Source organism: Pocillopora verrucosa, chromosome 10, assembly GCF_036669915.1.
Source record: "Pocillopora verrucosa isolate sample1 chromosome 10, ASM3666991v2, whole genome shotgun sequence".
In the NCBI taxonomy this organism is placed as follows: Eukaryota; Metazoa; Cnidaria; class Anthozoa; order Scleractinia; family Pocilloporidae; genus Pocillopora; species Pocillopora verrucosa.
Window position 1 is genome coordinate 17,252,061 of NC_089321.1, and position 10,905 is coordinate 17,262,965.

A 10,905-nucleotide genomic window follows, 5' to 3' on the forward strand; every position below is an offset into this window, starting at 1 on the left:
CAAAAGTAACTAATGCAAGTACGAAAACAACTGAGAAACTCATAAAATAATAGATGGAGTAGAGTATTTCAACGGAGATCAAACTTAAGCTGTCATATTTTGCGTGATGTTTCCTTCATGTTTAAGATACTCACTGTGGCTGTTCGCTAGAGTTATAACTGGTGTTTTCTGAGAACATGTTCTCTGTACTCTAATACTTCGTTCTCATTGTTTTGGCCTCCCTAATACCGGAAGGACAAGGTAAGATTTTACACAGATCTGACTTTGTTATGGTTTGAGTATATTTTCAAAGTTTACCAAGGTAATGAATTATTTTTTTCATTTCATATATTTTTTTGTTACAACAAATGAATCTTAAAGTAATCGCCTAAGCTTCTCCAATTAATATCAATATAATTAATTATTCATCTAAATTCAAAAAGAAGGGGCGCTTATTGGAGTATCTTAAAGCAAAGTCAACTTTAGAAAAGAAAAACAGTCACTGTTTCTTCATGAATTGAAGTCTAGAGACGTGTTCGACTGTTTGATCATGCACGATTGATGAGTGGAGAGGCTCATCTAAACTCAACCAAAATGGCTTCTCTTGTTCAACTTAAAACTTTACACAGATGTAAAGCTTTTTGATTCTTGGTAAAGAAACCTTTTAGTTCGTCACAGCGAGAAACATAACGCACTTAATCATGTTATCTGAGGGAAACCTGACTTTTTTTTTACAATCTGGCTCCAAAGTTGACCTACATGTTGGTTGATATTCAAAACACCTAAATCGAGGAATGAATTCGTGTATTCGAGCGAGTTGGTAGAACTATGGCATAAGTTATTTATGATCCATCACAGAAAGGAAATTCTGACTTAGCTGAGAAAAAACAGGTGGTTCAAACAAAAGATTTGATTAACAAAGAAAACAGTTGACAGTTAAGGACTTTTTTCTCATATCGTACACAGTTATGCCCCTATGGTGTGCATACTCAAGAAAAAATTTCAGCGTTTCGCCGTTTAATGTACAGTATGCAGTGAAAACTTTTGTTACATCCTTAAAAGTAGAAAGCCAAGAGCTAAATTCCGTACCATGGTGTTGATGAAGTTAAGAAGCTCGTGAGTTTTGCGTGAACGACCAATTTTGTCTTCTCGCGCTTTTCATTATTAATACGCAGTTTGGTTGAAACCTTAAGTCAAGCGACATAACAACAACCGCTTCTCATGAATTCACGCAATAAAAACTTCACGACACGTTCCGATAATAACCCTTTTTTTACAGAACCAAACATGCTCAGACGAGTGGACCATTATTATTATATAAACACGATTCATTCTATGTAACAACAAAGTGTTTATTGATTTGTGCAATACTCGTTCGATCACGATAGCTGATCACAACCAAAGGCAGATAACATGATAGGTCAGATTATCAATATAAATCACTCTCTTGGTGCTGAACTAAAGCAAAAAGTCAGCAGTAACACTGCTCTATAATTCCAGTCTCAGTAGAGGGGCTCAATGTGACATACCAACTTTCTTAATATAATTGTTCACCAGGCAACTGCCGCAATTTGAAGTTTACCAGTTTTCCTAAACCTGGCTACAGGTTGGAGAATCGCTCGGTTTCGAACTATTGAAGTATTCGACGAGGATCTCTGCAGGTTACAATGCTATCTGGAACCTAACTGGGTCAGCTATAACTTCCATAAGCTAAGACAGGCGTCAGGAACACACAAGTGTGATCTGAATAACGCGACCATTGAACACGATGGAAAACTGGTTGAAAACGAAAGATACATTTACCGCGGAGCTGAGGTGGGGATGACGTTTATAAGCCAAGAGTATGAGACCGTATTCTCGTTGAGGCCTATTTACAAGACTAATACTAAGCATCCCTCAGCCTCTGCCACTCATCTAAATTCTTCTTCCACCCACCAGAATATAGGTTACGATAATTGAACGTTTAAAATGTTGAAATAAAGAATTAAGAGAGGCATTACTTTGTTATTCAAGAATGAACGCTTCTGGAGCTTTTTTTATACATTTATAAGATACACGCAGATTTTGCTCTCGAGTTGAACAGTGCCACGCTTGGAACGGGAACAAATGTGCTCAACACAACATATGCGTAAATAACAAAAAAGCATGCGCGAAATACATTAACATGAGATAAAACGCACAGATTTCACAAACATGCATAACATTCAGAACTCGCAAACATGAATGCACGCGCAGAAGACAAGCACAAAAATTGAAGTGGTCATATTCTTTTTCTTCTTAAGAATGCTTGCGCAAGTAATCCTTGCAGAAATAATGCAACATGCCAAGCTGGCTTTACACACAGAGATTATCAATGTTTGTGTGCTTTTGGATCTGGATTTGAAGGCCACGATTGTGATAAAGGTGAGGAATCCTCTAAATTTTTTTGTAGTCAGTAAAATGAATGTGTGGCTATTTCTTATCTGACAACGGGGAAAGTTAGCATGGAGTTGAAAACACTTGCGGCCAGAGAACGTCAAATACACACAGACCCTTACATAAATGTGGCGCTCATTTTGTTGTCTCAGACATAGATGAGTGTTCTAGTGAAACAAACGGCTGTAATGAGAATGCGGAGTGCAACAATACCATGGGATCTTACAAGTGCATCTGTAAAGATGGATTTCATGGAAATGGACCTAACTGCAAAGGTAATTTAGTTGTATCAGGCCACTGTTGCGAGTTTAAAATCTGAAGTTTCGAGCGCTCGTCCTTCGTCAGAGCAAATGGGGGAATATGGGTTATGGTGTTTATATGCGGAATATGGAGTTGCGGTATTGGCGGGAACATGGTAACGAGAAAATTAGAATAAAGTAGCTGACTATAACTCCCAAAAATCTACTAAAGCAAACAAACGAGAAAACAATAAAACCACAAAAAACGAGATAACAAAATAAAAACAGTTTCCGCACAAAAGACGCTTCTTTTAATTCTCTAGACTTGGACGAATGTGCTGACGGAACACACAACGGTGAGGTGAATGCTGTTGTAATAATAACCTGGCATCGTACAACTGCACGTGTAAAGATGGATTTCGTGGAAATGGAACAAGCTGCAAAGGTAATTTGGTATCATCAAGTGAGTTGATAACATAAAATAGGCCACTGTTGTGAGTTTAAAATCTGAAGTTTCGAGCGTTAGTCCTTCGTCATAGCGAATGAGTTGTGTCTGTTTATATGCAGAATATGGAGTCAAGGTATTGGTGGGAGCATGGTAACGATAAAACAAAAATAAAATAGTTGACTGTAAGATCTCAAAAATCAATTAAAGCAAACAAACGGGAAACAACAACACCACAAAACACGAGATAAAAACATAAAAACAGGTTCCGCACAAAAGAGGCTTCTTTTTGGATTCTCTAGACTTGGACGAATGTGCTGACGGAACACACAACTGTGATGTGAATGCTGAGTGTAACAATACCCTAGGATCGTACAACTGCACGTGTAAACATGGATTTCGTGGAAATGGAACCAAATGCACAGGTAACTGTTTATAACATATCATTCTATCTTATCTCTCCATATTTTTCTGGTGGACATAGCACCAGACTTAAAATGTACAAGAGTGTAATGTCCCTAATTTCTGTACGGCATTCTACCGGCAGGCAGGCCCAGCAGAACGAGCCCATCAGCATAAGAGACGTTATTCAGTGGGTAATTAAGAATAAACTTAGTCAGAGAACTTTGGATTTTCTCAATTAATGCTCCATGTATGACTGTATAATAAAGAGACCATAGGCAGGAGTATTATTTAAATTTGGTTATGACCACAGGACAGCACTGCAGCTTCCTTAATAAATGTCATTGACATCGTGGCAAACTCGCCTGATTTGCGAAGGTTTCCTGATTTCGTCTGCATGCTCTGCCCATTGGAGACCACGGGGATCGGTGATGCTTATTTCTTAAGCTTAAGGTACACACTCGAGCGCTGTCCATCAAGGTCAACCAGGAGTTTTCTTCTTAAAGATGTGAACGGATTTGCATTTTGCAGCGTTGAAAGCTATGCAGCTTGGTAAATTCACCAGTTTCAAAGGAGTTACCAGCAAAGAGTGATAGCATATTTGCAGTTGAAAGTAGATTCTATGTTCATTACCAGAGCCAGTGCGAAGATACCTTTATGAAAGAAATAATCAACTGAGTCAGTTTTGCTTGTTAGTGAGATTTTATGGAGATTTTTGCTTCGTTATCTTATTCTGCTGAATTTACAGGATTTTTCTCTTAGCGGTAGTGTGCAATATTGGCAGTACCCAAAACAATTTGACAATTTCTTAGCAGTACCATAACTTTCCCGAGTATTATACAGGATTTACAGCAGTATTTACAACTCTTGGTATGAGTGGAAGAACGGGTCCAGTCCAAATTGGAGGTCATTACGCAGGTCAGGATCACGACGGGCAAGTCACATTGTCTAGCGGTATTCAACAATGGACTGTGCCACACACTGGCGAATACAGAATAGAAGCAATAGGAGCCTCAGGGGGGTACGGTGAGGACAGTATCATCAAGAACGGTGGAAGAGGGGGCACGAATGATTGGAAAACTTTATTTTGACCAAAGATGAGACATTCATATACTTGTTGGTCAAAAAGGAACAGAAGGAAGGACCAACTTAAAAACTGCTGGAGGTGGTGGAGGTACATTTGTTGTGAGACGAACAAACACGCCTTTAATCATAGCTGGAGGTGGAGGGGGAATCAAAAATATGTTCAGAACAACATCCGGGATGTGAGCTTCCCAAGACACCACTGCAAATGCAGGGAACAACTCGCCATGGGATCAGGGGGAAGAGAAGGACAAGGAGGACTTACTAATGGTGTGAATTCTGGTAGGTGGAGAATTTCCTTTTTATAAATACTGAGAAATTTGTTGCATTCTATTGCCATCCTTCACGATCTCCAACCAATGATAGAGTAAGTCGCTGATAATCAGATTTTGAAGCATTTATAAAAACCGTAATTATTAAATTTTTTCAATATCAATTTTGAAGATTTTTTTATATGATTCTTTTGAAGCGCCTCATACAAGACTTAGGATTTCTGTTAAATTTTGTTCTTTTCTTTTCAAATCTCCTGCATATTTAGTGAATAATCGAATGAATTATGGATCGGCAAATATAACGCAGGAGATGACATCGAAAAACTTGACAAGGCTTCTCATTCGTTAACTGCAGATCTGGATTAAACAGAAGCACCAACTAAAAAGTAATTGCAGCATTTTTGCGCTGACTTTTCCTCGTGAGCTTTGTGTTCCTAACAATCTCCACTAATTAAACTTTAAAAATAAAGAACTAAAACTAAGTTTCGGAACACTGCGGATCGTCGTTTGATCGCGAGAAATTAAATTTATGGGTGCTATTTGTAAGAGAATCCACCGATCACTTTTTGATTGTATTGCAGATGGTGGTGGTGGTGTGGTGGCTTCCATAGTAATGGACATAATGGAACGAGCTCTAGTAAAAGAGGGGGAAAAGGAGGTTCAGGATATTCTTCAGGGGGGAGAGGGTGGAAAGTTTTCTGGTGGGTTCGGAGGTGGCGGTGGTTTACGTACATTCAACAAGGGACCGGGCGGTGGTGGTGGTTACACTGGGGGAAGTGGCGGGGTTAATGAGGATATTTCCTGTGGGGGAGGGGGAGGATCTTTTAACAATGGAACAAATCAACAAAATGAATGTTGCCGTAATAGCGTCGGTCATGGTTGGGTAAACATTACATTTCTCCATTGAAGAGCCCATAGCAACTTTTGTTAAACGTGCACACAAAAAAAGTTGTGGGTCAGTTCTTCATATTCTTGTGCATTTCAATCACCATATTTCCTCGAATAAGCACCCGGCTCTTATTTAAAAGCGGGGGAGGGAGGGGGCGCTCACTAAGAAACTATATATAAATGGAAATAAATACAGGTTTTCCTCGTATCCAAACTGTTTGACAAAGTGAGAAAAAATGCTTGTTTGATATTATGGGCTAGGGGGTAGCGCCTATTGGGGTAGGGGCTTATTAGGGTGTGGGTAGATCTAAAAATGGTTTTCAATTGACTGTGAAAGTTTATTATGAAATCATTTTTTCCCTTGATTAGCTCAAAACTAAAATCAATTTTAAATTTTTATATGACCAGTTAGGCCCATTTTTTTTTTTTTTCCGCCCTTTGGGCCGACTGAATTTCTTCTGCCATTTGGCTGGTTGTAAATTATCCTTAAAAATAAGGGTTTGGTTTGTGTTACGTATGGCAAACCTTGGGCACTATCACCAGAATTTCCCATTTGTAAAGTGTTGAATTTGATGTTACGATCCCCAGTCCATTGGAAAACGTTCTCCTTCACCTTCTAACAGTTTCCTGCAAAATGAAAAACCGGCACAGGGTTGATGCCAGCTTGTAGATGTGACCATGATCGATGCTGTGTTCTCTGAAGTATAAGGGGGGGGGGGGGGAGAGGATAACGAAGGACATATTTTACAGACAGAGATGACTGAAATACATGAAATACGTTCGAGATAACCGAGTTTGAGTTTGCGGCGTTCTAAAATGAGACTCTGTCATCGTCTCAGTGGTCAGGATGAATAATTAGAGATCTGTTTCCTTTTCCATAATGCACGGTACAAGAGCAGTTATATATACCAAGGTGATGGCACGTTCAATTTATGCAAAATCTTTTTTAGTTGTTAGATTGTTATTTTTATATCAACATTTAGAATAGTTTTTCAGAAGGCTCTTGTGCTCTTTCACTAAAGTGGAAGAGAATGCTATAATTGGCACACAGAGAAAGGACGTTTGTGTTTGATAACGACTAGAAATTAAATGTTTTGAAAATTTTCATGTAAAAAAACTTAGAAAATTGCTTTGTAGGAGTTATAGAAAGGATCTCTCAGATTTAGTGTTGACAGAATAGTACTTGCTCATAACCTTAATTTAAGTCACTATGATAACATGTTGATAACCACAGTTGATTTTAGTCAATAAACTGATTTTTATTCGCCATTGATAGTTGTTTTGTTGTTGTTTTGTCAGAATTCTGATTGTAGTGTTGAGACTTCTGTAGCGTCCCAGCGAAATAACTAGCGAGAAGATGGGTTACTTTCAGTCTCCTTCGCAGCCATTCCCTGGACGTAAGAAACTGGGCGACCTAGAAATACCGCGAATTTAACGAAATGAATGACAAAATTATTTTGAGCGTTTTTTCGACACTGCTGTAGTTGTATCAAATTTAACTTTAATTTTAACACCGACAACTGTTTCCCCCTATTCAGCCATAATATTCATCGGCCTGTTCTTGTATTTCTCGGAGATTTCTCGAGAAATCTAAAAGGGGGAAAATGGGTAACGATAAAGACATGGTTGAAAAGGCGGCAAGATACATATTTTACATAATATATGATGAAACTAGTTTATCAGGTCTCGTAATAGCTCTTTCGGCCTTGGTATCGACAATTGGCCACAGAATAGACTGTCACAGGTAGGGTTTGGTATATTACCAGGACTTCTGTTTCCTTCACTTCCTTTCCACTTCAGAGTGAGGCAGAAGTCAGACACATCTCAGAACAGGTGACACGCAGGACCTTCACGCAAACTTGTGGAACATGTCTATACTCGAGATGCACATATTTACTGAAAGCTTTTTAACTCCTGTCTTCTAAAATAAGACCTAGCCTATTACTTTCCCAAGGCGTTATGAGTCATAAGTAGCTCAAGATGGCCGTAGTCCCCCAACAAATAAATAATCAAATGGCAAATTATGACTTTCGAATGGTTAGCGCACGCTAGCCTTTAGTCCTTTGCACCGGCAGACGATTCAGGCTACTGCTTGAAACGTCAAATTGTCGAAACTCAAACACGTATACGGCTTTTAATTTTTATTTCCAAATTGATAACAAACTTCGTGCTTCGCTTGCCCGCCGACACAACACAACAGATTCCACTGAAAGTAAAAACTTTGCTGTCTTACCTGTTCTTGCAGTTCTCTTGTTTAGTTCTAATAATTTCAAGTTTAGGTTCCAAGTCTCTCTGTTTTATGGTGCTCGCCTGTCGTTTATCAGCCATCACTTTAATGGATGTTACTAATTTTTCTGAGACTTAAAGTTTTTGCTGAAGGGAATCAGCTAAGCGGTGAAGGTAACTGAAAACAGAAGGACCATAAGTTATAAATTAAAATGCACAAACGCTTGCTCGCAATAAATAGAGAACGTTGGCAATAAGATAGCTGTCTTATCGTAGGAGCTGTGCAGATGCATTAAAAAAACTTTACGACTCAGACAAATCTGTGATATTGACGGTGGTCATGTGTAATTTTAAGCAAATTATATTAGAGCAAGAATACTTGAATGTTACCAAGCGTCGTCATCATATTGCAATATTTAAGAGTGGATCCCGGAAATTTGGCTCGGAATTCCGAACCATCGGCAGAAATATTGGACAAGATGGCGGCCGCGCTTGCGCATTTCGTCCATAATGGCGTCCAAATAATATAAGAAACTGTATATAACAAAATATAACAATCAGGAGCTCATGGTCCCGTCTGCTCTCGATCGAGACATATTCAGTACTGATTCTGCTATTCATCAAACCTCACAGGGACTCGATAAATAAAAACCACTTACTTCCCGAGCCAGTTCTTTTGTCATTGATCATTGACCTGGGTCGCCATACAGTTCTTCAAAATCCGTCGTTCTCCATCCCAAACACTCGCCTATTACAGGAAAGTGCATCAATAAAGTCAACTGCTCTCGATCGAATTGACTGCTACAGAGTTCGAAGCGTCCAAATATCCTGTAAAATTGCCATTTCCTCCCATCAAAAAAGTTCCCAACGCGCCAGAATATCCCTTATTTTCTATGTTGAGTAAGTGACGAGACGCCATGTTGAAAACTGTGACTAAAATAGTTAAACACGAGCAACGCTGATCTTCGAATCGTCGGCCATATTTGTTTATGTTCTTGCAGGGAAATAAATTAGTTCTCGGTCCTTTTCGGAATAAAAATATGCCAGGCATTGATTGCAAATTCAGTAGTCTTAGCGCGAAAATTAAATTAAAGCAAATCAAAATTCTGACATCATGTCATCGCTCTGCCTCGAAAAATCCCAAAGATTTACTTGCAGGCCTTCTTTTCTTTTTCTTTTCATCAAATAGAAGATCTGCGGTGCTCAAATTGTATAAGTCATGGTACGAAACACTCTTCTTTGCAGATTCGAGCCGTGATCGCCGCCATATTGAATTCTCTTGATATTCTATTGTTCCGGAGTGTAATACGATTATACCGCTGATAATGTTAGCGGGCTCGAAATGTCCTTGATTTCTGGCGATGGTCTGATTCAGAAAGCAAGTTACCTTTTTACCCTGTAGCCCAAATAACTGACAATTATATCAAGACAAGTAAATTTTATCACATGCGATCTTGTGGTTTTAAGAATTTAGGTGCTTTGGTGTAATGTAACTTTGAAAGCTGTGTGATAAAGACCCCGTTTTTTTGAGCATTAAGTTTTCTTAGGGTGAGGGGTATTTTAGACACAAATTGCTTTCGCTTATAGGTTGACATAATGTGAAAAACAGCTACCAAGATATTTTAGGGTTATTATCCACTGATAATCAATCATTAAATAAAATGAAAGGATTTAGAATCGATAATTATTTCATAGGTACTGAGATTTACCCACAAAAATCGTAGTGAATAAAATTCGTACTGATTCTAAATGTAGCCAATCAGGAGTACGAACGACAAAATTTCACCGTGAAAAATTATCGTTCGTCCAATCAGCAACGCGAACGACGAAATTTCACTTATGATGAATGAACGTACTGAAGAGAGCCGTTGCACAAAACCCGCGCGCTTTTGAAAAAATGGCCGAGGGAAGGTTCGCTTCTGTTTACTCAGTTGAAGAATTCATTTTAGAACACGAAAACAAAAATACCGCTCAAAAAACTGAAAGAGATGTAAGATTGCTTGGAAGAGTTTTGAAAACGAAAGACGAAGACAGGAAAATTGAAGATATTCCAGCGGCTGAGTTGAATGAATTCATTAGCGAATTTATTATCTCCGTACGCACTAAAGATGGCAACGAGTACGAGCCGACTTCGCTTCGAAGTTTAATGGCCAGCTTCGAACGACATTTGAAGAAAAAGGGCTATTCTGCCAGCATAATCAACGACTTGGTCTTTGAGAAACCAGAAAAGTTCTTCAATCCAAGCAAAAGCAGCTAAAGAAGCAAGGAAAAGGGAATAAATAAACTTGTTGTTGAGAAATTTTTAAACTACTTTTTACGCTTTCCATCGCCCCATTTGTGCTATTTGTCTACCAAAGACAACACGAAAAAATCTCAGCACCTATGAAATAAACACATTACAGCATGGAAAATGCTTTGTACGATTTTCATTCACTCGTTGATACGTATCAGAAAACTCACTCGTTCGCTGCGCTCACTCGTTCGTTTTCTGATACTACACAACTCGTGAGTAAAAATCGTACGCGCGCATTTCCATGAAGTAATCTCTATATTTTTTATATAGAACTTGTCTATCTCAACTCTTACATGTTTAAAAATGGTTTTCAATTGACTATGAGGGTTTATCATTCAATCACTTTTTTGTTTTTGTTGATTAGAGTAAAACTAACTTCCGATTTTCAATTTTCATACGATCAGTCAGACCCAGTATCCCTAAATTGAGGGTGGCAAAGGCGGGTTTCAATCACACTACATCACGGAGAATTTTTATAAGCAATCATGCGTCACGTAAAAAAGAGTAAGTACGCTAAGCTAATACTGTAAGATTTCAACCTATCGGATGTATTATCAAAAATTATCTTGCATCCATCCATTTGTTGGACAAAAAAAAACGACTTACTTGTTGAAACTAGACGCTCTGAGGGCGTTTACTCGTCTGAGCATCCTATAGTCATCA

The 10,905-nt window shown here is 38.6% G+C and overlaps 1 pseudogene; it reads left to right on the forward strand.

Moving 5' to 3' along the window:
- Positions 1–176: 176 nt before the first annotated feature.
- On the forward strand, positions 177–5,742 carry LOC131792892 (uncharacterized; annotated as a pseudogene).
- The last annotated feature ends 5,163 nt before the right edge of the window (positions 5,743–10,905 follow it).